Source organism: Euprymna scolopes, chromosome 42, assembly GCF_053919585.1.
Source record: "Euprymna scolopes isolate OS-2025 chromosome 42, ASM5391958v1, whole genome shotgun sequence".
NCBI lineage: Eukaryota > Metazoa > Mollusca > Cephalopoda > Sepiida > Sepiolidae > Euprymna > Euprymna scolopes.
Window position 1 is genome coordinate 45,332,735 of NC_136523.1, and position 9,653 is coordinate 45,342,387.

At 37.4% G+C, this 9,653-nt stretch overlaps 1 protein-coding gene and 36 non-coding genes across 38 annotated transcripts in view; 1 reads left to right on the forward strand and 36 right to left on the reverse strand.

The window, feature by feature from the left end:
- LOC145267073 (transmembrane protein 232-like) overlaps positions 1-9,653 on the forward strand; it is a 288,020-nt gene that overhangs the window by 152,458 nt on the left and 125,909 nt on the right. The window lies entirely within an intron of this gene.
- On the reverse strand, positions 6-103 carry Trnak-uuu (transfer RNA lysine (anticodon UUU)). Its single transcript has 2 exons — positions 67-103; positions 6-41 (listed from the first exon to the last, which is right to left on the reverse strand). It is a non-coding gene; the product is annotated as a tRNA-Lys (tRNA).
- Positions 242-333, reverse strand: Trnak-uuu (transfer RNA lysine (anticodon UUU)). The gene is given in 2 exon segments: positions 242-277; positions 297-333. It is a non-coding gene; the product is annotated as a tRNA-Lys (tRNA).
- Positions 472-563, reverse strand: Trnak-uuu (transfer RNA lysine (anticodon UUU)). Its single transcript is given in 2 exon segments — positions 472-507; positions 527-563. It is a non-coding gene; the product is annotated as a tRNA-Lys (tRNA).
- Trnak-uuu (transfer RNA lysine (anticodon UUU)) lies at positions 702-793 on the reverse strand. Its single transcript is given in 2 exon segments — positions 702-737; positions 757-793. It is a non-coding gene; the product is annotated as a tRNA-Lys (tRNA).
- Trnak-uuu (transfer RNA lysine (anticodon UUU)) lies at positions 932-1,023 on the reverse strand. Its single transcript is given in 2 exon segments — positions 932-967; positions 987-1,023. It is a non-coding gene; the product is annotated as a tRNA-Lys (tRNA).
- On the reverse strand, positions 1,162-1,253 carry Trnak-uuu (transfer RNA lysine (anticodon UUU)). The gene is given in 2 exon segments: positions 1,162-1,197; positions 1,217-1,253. It is a non-coding gene; the product is annotated as a tRNA-Lys (tRNA).
- Trnak-uuu (transfer RNA lysine (anticodon UUU)) lies at positions 1,392-1,489 on the reverse strand. The gene is made up of 2 exons: positions 1,453-1,489; positions 1,392-1,427 (listed from the first exon to the last, which is right to left on the reverse strand). It is a non-coding gene; the product is annotated as a tRNA-Lys (tRNA).
- Trnak-uuu (transfer RNA lysine (anticodon UUU)) lies at positions 1,856-1,947 on the reverse strand. The gene is given in 2 exon segments: positions 1,856-1,891; positions 1,911-1,947. It is a non-coding gene; the product is annotated as a tRNA-Lys (tRNA).
- Positions 2,086-2,183, reverse strand: Trnak-uuu (transfer RNA lysine (anticodon UUU)). The gene is made up of 2 exons: positions 2,147-2,183; positions 2,086-2,121 (listed from the first exon to the last, which is right to left on the reverse strand). It is a non-coding gene; the product is annotated as a tRNA-Lys (tRNA).
- Positions 2,322-2,419, reverse strand: Trnak-uuu (transfer RNA lysine (anticodon UUU)). The gene is made up of 2 exons: positions 2,383-2,419; positions 2,322-2,357 (listed from the first exon to the last, which is right to left on the reverse strand). It is a non-coding gene; the product is annotated as a tRNA-Lys (tRNA).
- Trnak-uuu (transfer RNA lysine (anticodon UUU)) lies at positions 2,558-2,649 on the reverse strand. Its single transcript is given in 2 exon segments — positions 2,558-2,593; positions 2,613-2,649. It is a non-coding gene; the product is annotated as a tRNA-Lys (tRNA).
- Positions 2,788-2,879, reverse strand: Trnak-uuu (transfer RNA lysine (anticodon UUU)). Its single transcript is given in 2 exon segments — positions 2,788-2,823; positions 2,843-2,879. It is a non-coding gene; the product is annotated as a tRNA-Lys (tRNA).
- Positions 3,018-3,109, reverse strand: Trnak-uuu (transfer RNA lysine (anticodon UUU)). Its single transcript is given in 2 exon segments — positions 3,018-3,053; positions 3,073-3,109. It is a non-coding gene; the product is annotated as a tRNA-Lys (tRNA).
- Trnak-uuu (transfer RNA lysine (anticodon UUU)) lies at positions 3,248-3,339 on the reverse strand. The gene is given in 2 exon segments: positions 3,248-3,283; positions 3,303-3,339. It is a non-coding gene; the product is annotated as a tRNA-Lys (tRNA).
- On the reverse strand, positions 3,478-3,569 carry Trnak-uuu (transfer RNA lysine (anticodon UUU)). The gene is given in 2 exon segments: positions 3,478-3,513; positions 3,533-3,569. It is a non-coding gene; the product is annotated as a tRNA-Lys (tRNA).
- Positions 3,708-3,799, reverse strand: Trnak-uuu (transfer RNA lysine (anticodon UUU)). The gene is given in 2 exon segments: positions 3,708-3,743; positions 3,763-3,799. It is a non-coding gene; the product is annotated as a tRNA-Lys (tRNA).
- Trnak-uuu (transfer RNA lysine (anticodon UUU)) lies at positions 3,938-4,029 on the reverse strand. The gene is given in 2 exon segments: positions 3,938-3,973; positions 3,993-4,029. It is a non-coding gene; the product is annotated as a tRNA-Lys (tRNA).
- On the reverse strand, positions 4,168-4,259 carry Trnak-uuu (transfer RNA lysine (anticodon UUU)). The gene is given in 2 exon segments: positions 4,168-4,203; positions 4,223-4,259. It is a non-coding gene; the product is annotated as a tRNA-Lys (tRNA).
- On the reverse strand, positions 4,398-4,489 carry Trnak-uuu (transfer RNA lysine (anticodon UUU)). Its single transcript is given in 2 exon segments — positions 4,398-4,433; positions 4,453-4,489. It is a non-coding gene; the product is annotated as a tRNA-Lys (tRNA).
- On the reverse strand, positions 4,628-4,719 carry Trnak-uuu (transfer RNA lysine (anticodon UUU)). Its single transcript is given in 2 exon segments — positions 4,628-4,663; positions 4,683-4,719. It is a non-coding gene; the product is annotated as a tRNA-Lys (tRNA).
- Positions 4,858-4,949, reverse strand: Trnak-uuu (transfer RNA lysine (anticodon UUU)). The gene is given in 2 exon segments: positions 4,858-4,893; positions 4,913-4,949. It is a non-coding gene; the product is annotated as a tRNA-Lys (tRNA).
- Positions 5,088-5,179, reverse strand: Trnak-uuu (transfer RNA lysine (anticodon UUU)). The gene is given in 2 exon segments: positions 5,088-5,123; positions 5,143-5,179. It is a non-coding gene; the product is annotated as a tRNA-Lys (tRNA).
- Trnak-uuu (transfer RNA lysine (anticodon UUU)) lies at positions 5,318-5,409 on the reverse strand. The gene is given in 2 exon segments: positions 5,318-5,353; positions 5,373-5,409. It is a non-coding gene; the product is annotated as a tRNA-Lys (tRNA).
- Trnak-uuu (transfer RNA lysine (anticodon UUU)) lies at positions 6,222-6,313 on the reverse strand. Its single transcript is given in 2 exon segments — positions 6,222-6,257; positions 6,277-6,313. It is a non-coding gene; the product is annotated as a tRNA-Lys (tRNA).
- Trnak-uuu (transfer RNA lysine (anticodon UUU)) lies at positions 6,452-6,543 on the reverse strand. Its single transcript is given in 2 exon segments — positions 6,452-6,487; positions 6,507-6,543. It is a non-coding gene; the product is annotated as a tRNA-Lys (tRNA).
- Positions 6,682-6,773, reverse strand: Trnak-uuu (transfer RNA lysine (anticodon UUU)). The gene is given in 2 exon segments: positions 6,682-6,717; positions 6,737-6,773. It is a non-coding gene; the product is annotated as a tRNA-Lys (tRNA).
- Trnak-uuu (transfer RNA lysine (anticodon UUU)) lies at positions 6,912-7,003 on the reverse strand. Its single transcript is given in 2 exon segments — positions 6,912-6,947; positions 6,967-7,003. It is a non-coding gene; the product is annotated as a tRNA-Lys (tRNA).
- On the reverse strand, positions 7,142-7,233 carry Trnak-uuu (transfer RNA lysine (anticodon UUU)). Its single transcript is given in 2 exon segments — positions 7,142-7,177; positions 7,197-7,233. It is a non-coding gene; the product is annotated as a tRNA-Lys (tRNA).
- Trnak-uuu (transfer RNA lysine (anticodon UUU)) lies at positions 7,372-7,463 on the reverse strand. Its single transcript is given in 2 exon segments — positions 7,372-7,407; positions 7,427-7,463. It is a non-coding gene; the product is annotated as a tRNA-Lys (tRNA).
- Trnak-uuu (transfer RNA lysine (anticodon UUU)) lies at positions 7,824-7,915 on the reverse strand. The gene is given in 2 exon segments: positions 7,824-7,859; positions 7,879-7,915. It is a non-coding gene; the product is annotated as a tRNA-Lys (tRNA).
- Positions 8,054-8,145, reverse strand: Trnak-uuu (transfer RNA lysine (anticodon UUU)). Its single transcript is given in 2 exon segments — positions 8,054-8,089; positions 8,109-8,145. It is a non-coding gene; the product is annotated as a tRNA-Lys (tRNA).
- On the reverse strand, positions 8,284-8,375 carry Trnak-uuu (transfer RNA lysine (anticodon UUU)). The gene is given in 2 exon segments: positions 8,284-8,319; positions 8,339-8,375. It is a non-coding gene; the product is annotated as a tRNA-Lys (tRNA).
- On the reverse strand, positions 8,514-8,605 carry Trnak-uuu (transfer RNA lysine (anticodon UUU)). The gene is given in 2 exon segments: positions 8,514-8,549; positions 8,569-8,605. It is a non-coding gene; the product is annotated as a tRNA-Lys (tRNA).
- Positions 8,966-9,057, reverse strand: Trnak-uuu (transfer RNA lysine (anticodon UUU)). Its single transcript is given in 2 exon segments — positions 8,966-9,001; positions 9,021-9,057. It is a non-coding gene; the product is annotated as a tRNA-Lys (tRNA).
- Positions 9,196-9,287, reverse strand: Trnak-uuu (transfer RNA lysine (anticodon UUU)). Its single transcript is given in 2 exon segments — positions 9,196-9,231; positions 9,251-9,287. It is a non-coding gene; the product is annotated as a tRNA-Lys (tRNA).
- On the reverse strand, positions 9,426-9,517 carry Trnak-uuu (transfer RNA lysine (anticodon UUU)). Its single transcript is given in 2 exon segments — positions 9,426-9,461; positions 9,481-9,517. It is a non-coding gene; the product is annotated as a tRNA-Lys (tRNA).

Consider the following 9,653-nt stretch of genomic DNA (forward strand, 5'->3'; position numbering starts at 1 on the left):
TCAGTAGCCCACATGGGGACTTGAACCCCAGACCTTCAGATGACTTTATCCTAATCCTAATGTTCTTAAAAGTCTGATGCTCTACCGACTGAGCTATGTAGGCCCACCATTATTCACCACAATCCGGAACAATAACAACAAAAAACATGAAAAGAAAACATCAATCAATCAGACATCAAGTCGTATATGTCGGATGTGAAGAAAAACAGACTGATAGTAAATAAAATACAAAAAAGTCAGTAGCCCACATGGGGACCTGAACCCCAGACCCTCAGATGACTTTATCCTAATGTTCTTAAAAGTCTGATGCTCTATCGACTGAGCTATGTAGGCCCACCATTATTCACCACAATCTGGAACAATAACAACAAAAAACATGAAAAGAAAACATCAATCAATCAGACATCAAGTCGTATATGTCGGATGTGAAGAAAAACAGACTGATAGTAAATAAAATACAAAAATGTCAGTAGCCCACATGGGGACTTGAACCCCAGACCCTCAGATGACTTTATCCTAATGTTCTTAAAAGTCTGATGCTCTACCGACTGAGCTATGTAGGCCCACCATTATTCAGCACAATCCGGAACAATAACAACAAAAAACATGAAAAGAAAACATCAATCAATCAGACATCAAGTCGTATATGTCGGATGTGAAGAAAAACAGACTGATATTAAATAAAATACAAAAAAGTCAGTAGCCCACATGGGGACTTGAACCCCAGACCCTCAGATGACTTTATCCTAATGTTCTTAAAAGTCTGATGCTCTACCGACTGAGCTATGTAGGCCCACCATTATTCACCACAATCCGGAACAATAACAACAAAAAACATGAAAAGAAAACATCAATCAATCATACATCAAGTCGTATATGTCGGATGTGAAGAAAAACAGACTGATAGTAAATAAAATACAAAAAAGTCAGTAGCCCACATGGGGACTTGAACCCCAGACCCTCAGATGACTTTATCCTAATGTTCTTAAAAGTCTGATGCTCTACCGACTGAGCTATGTAGGCCCACCATTATTCACCACAATCTGGAACAATAACAACAAAAAACATGAAAAGAAAACATCAATCAATCAGACATCAAGTCGTATATGTCGGATGTTAAGAAAAACAGACTGATATTAAATAAAATACAAAAAAGTCAGTAGCCCACATGGGGACTTGAACCCCAGACCCTCAGATGACTTTATCCTAATGTTCTTAAAAGTCTGATGCTCTACCGACTGAGCTATGTAGGCCCACCATTATTCACCACAATCTGGAACAATCACAACAAAAAACATGAAAAGAAAACATCAATCAATCATACATCAAATCGTATATGTCGGATGTGAAGAAAAACAGACTGATATTAAATAAAATACAAAAAAGTCAGTAGCCCACATGGGGACTTGAACCCCAGACCCTCAGATGACTTTATCCTAATCCTAATGTTCTTAAAAGTCTGATGCTCTACCGACTGAGCTATGTAGGCCCACCATTATTCACCACAATCTGGAACAATCACAAAAAAAAACATGAAAAGAAAACATCAATCAATCATACATCAAGTCGTATATGTCGGATGTGAAGAAAAACAGACTGATATTAAATAAAATACAAAAAAGTCAGTAGCCCACATGGGGACTTGAACCCCAGATGACTTTATCCTATTCCTAATGTTCTTAAAAGTCTGATGCTCTACCGACTGAGCTATGTAGGCCCACCATTATTCACCACAATCCGGAACAATAACAACAAAAAACATGAAAAGAAAACATCAATCAATCAGACATCAAGTCGTATATGTCGGATGTGAAGAAAAACAGACTGATATTAAATAAAATACAAAAAAGTCAGTAGCCCCCATGGGGACTTGAACCCCAGACCCTCAGATGACTTTATCCTAATGTTCTTAAAAGTCTCATGCTCTACCGACTGAGCTATGTAGGCCCACCATTATTCACCACAGTCCGGAACAATAACAACAAAAAACATGAAAAGAAAACATCAATCAATCAGACATCAAGTCGTATATGTCGGATGTGAAGAAAAACAGACTGATATTAAATAAAATACAAAAAAGTCAGTAGCCCACATGGGGACTTGAACCCCAGACCCTCAGATGACTTTATCCTAATCCTAATGTTCTTAAAAGTCTGATGCTCTACCGACTGAGCTATGTAGGCCCACCATTATTCACCACAATCCGGAACAATAACAACAAAAAACATGAAAAGAAAACATCAATCAATCAGACATCAAGTCGTATATGTCGGATGTGAAGAAAAACAGACTGATATTAAATAAAATACAAAAAAGTCAGTAGCCCACATGGGGACTTGAACCCCAGACCTTCAGATGACTTTATCCTAATCCTAATGTTCTTAAAAGTCTGATGCTCTACCGACTGAGCTATGTAGGCCCACCATTATTCAGCACAATCCGGAACAATAACAACAAAAAACATGAAAAGAAAACATCAATCAATCAGACATCAAGTCGTATATGTCGGATGTGAAGAAAAACAGACTGATAGTAAATAAAATACAAAAAAGTCAGTAGCCCACATGGGGACCTGAACCCCAGACCCTCAGATGACTTTATCCTAATGTTCTTAAAAGTCTGATGCTCTATCGACTGAGCTATGTAGGCCCACCATTATTCACCACAATCTGGAACAATAACAACAAAAAACATGCAAAGAAAACATCAATCAATCAGACATCAAGTCGTATATGTCGGATGTGAAGAAAAACAGACTGATAGTAAATAAAATACAAAAATATCAGTAGCCCACATGGGGACTTGAACCCCAGACCCTCAGATGACTTTATCCTAATGTTCTTAAAAGTCTGATGCTCTACCGACTGAGCTATGTAGGCCCACCATTACTCAGCACAATCCGGAACAATAACAACAAAAAACATGAAAAGAAAACATCAATCAATCAGACATCAAGTCGTATATGTCGGATGTGAAGAAAAACAGACTGATATTAAATAAAATACAAAAAAGTCAGTAGCCCACATGGGGACTTGAACCCCAGACCCTCAGATGACTTTATCCTAATGTTCTTAAAAGTCTGATGCTCTACCGACTGAGCTATGTAGGCCCACCATTATTCACCACAATCTGGAACAATAACAACAAAAAACATGAAAAGAAAACATCAATCAATCAGACATCAAGTCGTATATGTCAGATGTGAAGAAAAACAGACTGATATTAAATAAAATACAAAAAAGTCAGTAGCCCACATGGGGACTTGAACCCCAGACCCTCAGATGACTTTATCCTAATGTTCTTAAAAGTCTGATGCTCTACCGACTGAGCTATGTAGGCCCACCATTATTCACCACAATCTGGAACAATAACAACAAAAAACATGAAAAGAAAACATCAATCAATCAGACATCAAGTCGTATATGTCGGATGTGAAGAAAAACAGACTGATAGTAAATAAAATACAAAAAAGTCAGTAGCCCACTTGGGGACTTGAACTCCAGACCCTCAGATGACTTTATCCTAATGTTCTTAAAAGTCTGATGCTCTACCGACTGAGCTATGTAGGCCCACCATTATTCAGCACAATCCGGAACAATAACAACAAAAAACATGAAAAGAAAACATCAATCAATCATACATCAAGTCGTATATGTCGGATGTGAAGAAAAACAGACTGATAGTAAAGAAAATACAAAAAAGTCAGTAGCCCACATGGGGACTTGAACACCAGACCCTCAGATGACTTTATCCTAATGTTCTTAAAAGTCTGATGCTCTACCGACTGAGCAATGTAGGCCCACCATTATTCACCACAATCTGGAACAATAACAACAAAAAACATGAAAAGAAAACATCAATCAATCATACATCAAGTCGTATATGTCGGATGTGAAGAAAAACAGACTGATATAAAATAAAATACAAAAAAGTCAGTAGCCCACATGGGGACTTGAACCCCAGACCCTCAGATGACTTTATCCTAATGTTCTTAAAAGTCTGATGCTCTACCGACTGAGCTATGTAGGCCCACCATTATTCAGCACAATCTGGAACAATCACAACAAAAAACATGAAAAGAAAACATCAATCAATCAGACATCAAGTCGTATATATCGGATGTGAAGAAAAACAGACTGATATTAAATAAAATACAAAAAAGTCAGTAGCCCACATGGGGACTTGAACCCCAGACCCTCAGATGACTTTATCCTAATGTTCTTAAAAGTCTGATGCTCTACCGACTGAGCTATGTAGGCCCACCATTATTCAGCACAATCTGGAACAATCACAACAAAAAACATGAAAAGAAAACATCAATCAATCAGACATCAAGTCGTATATGTCGGATGTGAAGAAAAACAGACTGATATTAAATAAAATACAAAAAAGTCAGTAGCCCACATGGGGACTTGAACCCCAGACCCTCAGATGACTTGATCCTAATGTTCTTAAAAGTCTGATGCTCCTCCCACTGAGCTATGTAGGCCCACCATTATCAACCACAATCTGGAACAATAACAACAAAAAACATGAAAAGAAAACATCAATCAATCAGACATCAAGTCGTATATGTCGGATGTGAAGAAAAACAGACTGATAGTAAATAAAATATAAAAAAGTCATTAGCCCACATGGGGACTTGAACTCCAGACCCTCAGATGACTTTATCCTAATGTTCTTAAAAGTCTGATGCTCTACCGACTGAGCTATGTAGGCCCACCATTATTCAGCACAATCCGGAACAATAACAACAAAAAACATGAAAAGAAAACATCAATCAATCAGACATCAAGTCGTATATGTCGGATGTGAAGAAAAACAGACTGATAGTAAATAAAATACAAAAAAGTCAGTAGCCCACATGGGGACTTGAACCCCAGACCCTCAGATTACTTTATCCTAATGTTCTTAAAAGTCTGATGCTCTACCGACTGAGCTATGTAGGCCCACCATTATTCACCACAATCTGGAACAATAACAACAAAAAACATGAAAAGAAAACATCAATCAATCATACATCAAGTCGTATATGTCGGATGTTAAGAAAAACAGACTGATACTAAATAAAATACAAAACAGTCAGTAGTCCACATGGGGACTTGAACCCCAGACCCTTAGATGACTTTATCCTAATGTTCTTAAAAGTCTGATGCTCTACCGACTGAGCTATGTAGGCCCACCATTATTCAGCACAATCCGGAACAATAACCACAAAAAACATGAAAAGAAAACATCAATCAATCATACATCAAGTCGTATATGTCGGATGTGAAGAAAAACAGACTGATAGTAAATAAAATGCAAAAAAGTCAGTAGCCCACATGGGGACTTGAACCCCATACACTCAGATAACTTTAACCTAATGTTCTTAAAAGTCTGATGCTCTACCGACTGAGCTATGTAGGCCCTTTCATCTTCACCACAATCTGGAACAATAACAACAAAAAACATGAAAAGAAAACATCAATCAATCAGACATCAAGTCGTATATGTCGGATGTGAAGAAAAACAGACTGATAGTAAATAAAATACAAAAAAGTCAGTAGCCCACATGGGGACTTGAACCCCAGATGACTTTATCCTAATGTTCTTAAAAGTCTGATGCTCTACCGACTGAGCTATGTAGGCCCACCGTTATTCAGCACAATCCGGAACAATAACAACAAAAAACATGAAAAGAAAACATCAATCAATCATACATCAAGTCGTATATGTCGGATGTGAAGAAAAACAGACTGATAGTAAATAAAATACAAAAAAGTCAGTAGCCCACATGGGGACTTGAACCCCAGATGACTTTATCCTAATGTTCTTAAAAGTCTGATGCTCTACCGACTGAGCAATGTAGGCCCACCATTATCAACCACAATCTGGAACAATAACAACAAAAAACATGAAAAGAAAACATCAATCAATCAGACATCAAGTCGTATATGTCGGATGTGAAGAAAAACAGACTGATATTAAATAAAATACAAAAAAGTCAGTAGCCCACATGGGGACTTGAACCTTAGACCCTCAGATGACTTTATCCTAATGTTCTTAAAAGTCTGATGCTCCTCCGACTGAGCTATGTAGGCCCACCATTATCAACCACAATCTGGAACAATAACAACAAAAAACATGAAAAGAAAACATCAATCAATCAGACATCAAGTCGTATATGTCGGATGTGAAAAAAAACAGACTGATAGTAAATAAAATATAAAAAAGTCATTAGCCCACATGGGGACTTGAACTCCAGACCCTCAGATGACTTTATCCTAATGTTCTTAAAAGTCTGATGCTCTACCGACTGAGCTATGTAGGCCCACCATTATTCAGCACAATCCGGAACAATAACAACAAAAAACATGAAAAGAAAACATCAATCAATCATACATCAAGTCGTATATGTCGGATGTGAAGAAAAACAGACTGATAGTAAATAAAATACAAAAAAGTCAGTAGCCCACATGGGGACTTGAACCCCAGACCCTCAGATGACTTTATCCTAATGTTCTTAAAAGTCTGATGCTCTACCGACTGAGCTATGTAGGCCCACCATTATTCACCACAATCTGGAAGAATAACAACAAAAAACATGAAAAGAAAACATCAATCAATCAGACATCAAGTCGTATATGTCGGATGTGAAGAAAAACAGACTGATATTAAATAAAATACAAAAAAGTCAGTAGCCCACATGGGGACTTGAACCCCAGACCCTTAGATGATTTTATCCTAATGTTCTTAAAAGTCTGATGCTCTACCGACTGAGCTATGTAGGCCCACCATTATTCACCACAATCCGGAACAATAACAACAAAAAACATGAAAAGAAAACATCAATCAATCAGACATCAAGTCGTATATGTCGGATGTGAAGAAAAACAGACTGATAGTAAATAAAATACAAAAAAGTCAGTAGCCCACATGGGGACTTGGACCCCAGACCCTCAGATGACTTTATCCTAATGTTCTTAAAAGTCTGATGCTCTACCGACTGAGCTATGTAGGCCCACCATTATTCAGCACAATCCGGAACAATAACAACAAAAAACATGAAAAGAAAACATCAATCAATCAGACATCAAGTCGTATATGTCGGATGTGAAGAAAAACAGACTGATAGTAAATAAAATAAAAAAAAGTCAGTAGCCCACATGGGGACTTGAACCCCAGACCCTCAGATGACTTTATCCTAATGTTCTTAAAAGTCTGATGCTCTACCGACTGAGCTATGTAGGCCCACCATTATTCAGCACAATCCGGAACAATAACCACAAAAAACATGAAAAGAAAACATCAATCAATCATACATCAAGTCGTATATGTCGGATGTGAAGAAAAACAGACTGATAGTAAATAAAATGCAAAAAAGTCAGTAGCCCACATGGGGACTTGAACCCCATACACTCAGATAACTTTAACCTAATGTTCTTAAAAGTCTGATGCTCTACCGACTGAGCTATGTAGGCCCTTTCATCTTCACCACAATCTGGAACAATAACAACAAAAAACATGAAAAGAAAACATCAATCAATCAGACATCAAGTCGTATATGTCGGATGTGAAGAAAAACAGACTGATAGTAAATAAAATACAAAAAAGTCAGTAGCCCACATGGGGACTTGAACCCCAGATGACTTTATCCTAATGTTCTTAAAAGTCTGATGCTCTACCGACTGAGCTATGTAGGCCCACCATTATTCACCACAATCTGGAACAATAACAACAAAAAACATGAAAAGAAAACATCAATCAATCAGACATCAAGTCGTATATGTCGGATGTGAAGAAAAACAGACTGATATTAAATAAAATACAAAAAAGTCAGTAGCCCACATGGGGACTTGAACCCCAGACCCTCAGATTACTTTATCCTAATGTTCTTAAAAGTCTGATGCTCTACCGACTGAGCTATGTAGGCCCACCATTATTCACCACAATCTGGAACAATCACAACAAAAAACATGAAAAGAAAACATCAATCAATCATACATCAAGTCGTATATGTCGGATGTGAAGAAAAACAGACTGATATTAAATAAAATACAAAAAAGTCAGTAACCCACATGGGGACTTGAACCCCAGACCCTCAGATTACTTTATCCTAATGTTCTTAAAAGTCTGATGCTCTACCGACTGAGCTATGTAGGCCCACCATTATTCACCACAATCTGGAACAATCACAACAAAAAACATGAAAAGAAAACATCAATCAATCAGACATCAAGTCGTATATGTCGGATGTGAAGAAAAACAGACTGATATTAAATAAAATACAAAAAAGTCAGTAGCCCACATGGGGACTTGAACCCCAGACCCTCAGATGACTTTATCCTAATGTTCTTAAAAGTCTGATGCTCTACCGACTGAGCTATGTAGGCCCACCATTATTCACCACAATCTGGAACAATAACAACAAAAAACATGAAAAGAAAACATCAATCAATCAGACATCAAGTCGTATATGTCGGATGTGAAGAAAAACAGACTGATAGTAAATAAAATACAAAAAAGTCATTAGCCCACATGGGGACTTGAACTCCAGACCCTCAGATGACTTTATCCTAATGTTCTTAAAAGTCTGATGCTCTACCGACTGAGCTATGTAGGCCCACCATTATTCAGCACAATCCGGAACAATAACAACAAAAAACATGAAAAGAAAACATCAATCAATCAGACATCAAGTCGTATATGTCGGATGTGAAGAAAAACAGACTGATAGTAAATAAAATACAAAAAAGTCAGTAGCCCACATGGGGACTTGAACCTCAGATGACTTTATCCTAATGTTCTTAAAAGTCTGATGCTCTACCGACTGAGCTATGTAGGCCCACCATTATTCAGCACAATCCGGAACAATAACAACAAAAAACATGAAAAGAAAACATCAATCAATCATACATCAAGTCGTATATGTCGGATGTGAAGAAAAACAGACTGATAGTAAAGAAAATACAAAAAAGTCAGTAGCCCACATGGGGACTTGAACCCCAGACCCTCAGATGACTTTATCCTAATGTTCTTAAAAGTCTGATGCTCTACCGACTGAGCAATGTAGGCCCACCATTATTCACCACAATCTGGAACAATAACAACAAAAAACATGAAAAGAAAACATCAATCAATCAGACATCAAGTCGTATATGTCGGATGTGAAGAAAAACAGACTGATATTAAATAAAATACAAAAAAGTCAGTAGCCCACATGGGGACTTGAACCCCAGACCCTCAGATGACTTTATCCTAATGTTCTTAAAAGTCTGATGCTCCTCCGACTGAGCTATGTAGGCCCACCATTATCAACCACAATCTGGAACAATAACAACAAAAAACATGAAAAGAAAACATCAATCAATCAGACATCAAGTCGTATATGTCAGATGTGAAGAAAAACAGACTGATAGTAAATAAAATACAAAAAAGTCAGTAGCCCACATGGGGACTTGAACCCCAGACCCTCAGATGACTTTATCCTAATGTTCTTAAAAGTCTGATGCTCTACCGACTGAGCTATGTAGGCCCACCATTATTCACCACAATCTGGAACAATAACAACAAAAAACATGAAAAGAAAACATCAATCAATCATACATCAAGTCGTATATGTCGGATGTTAAGAAAAACAGACTGATACTAAATAAAATACAAAACAGTCA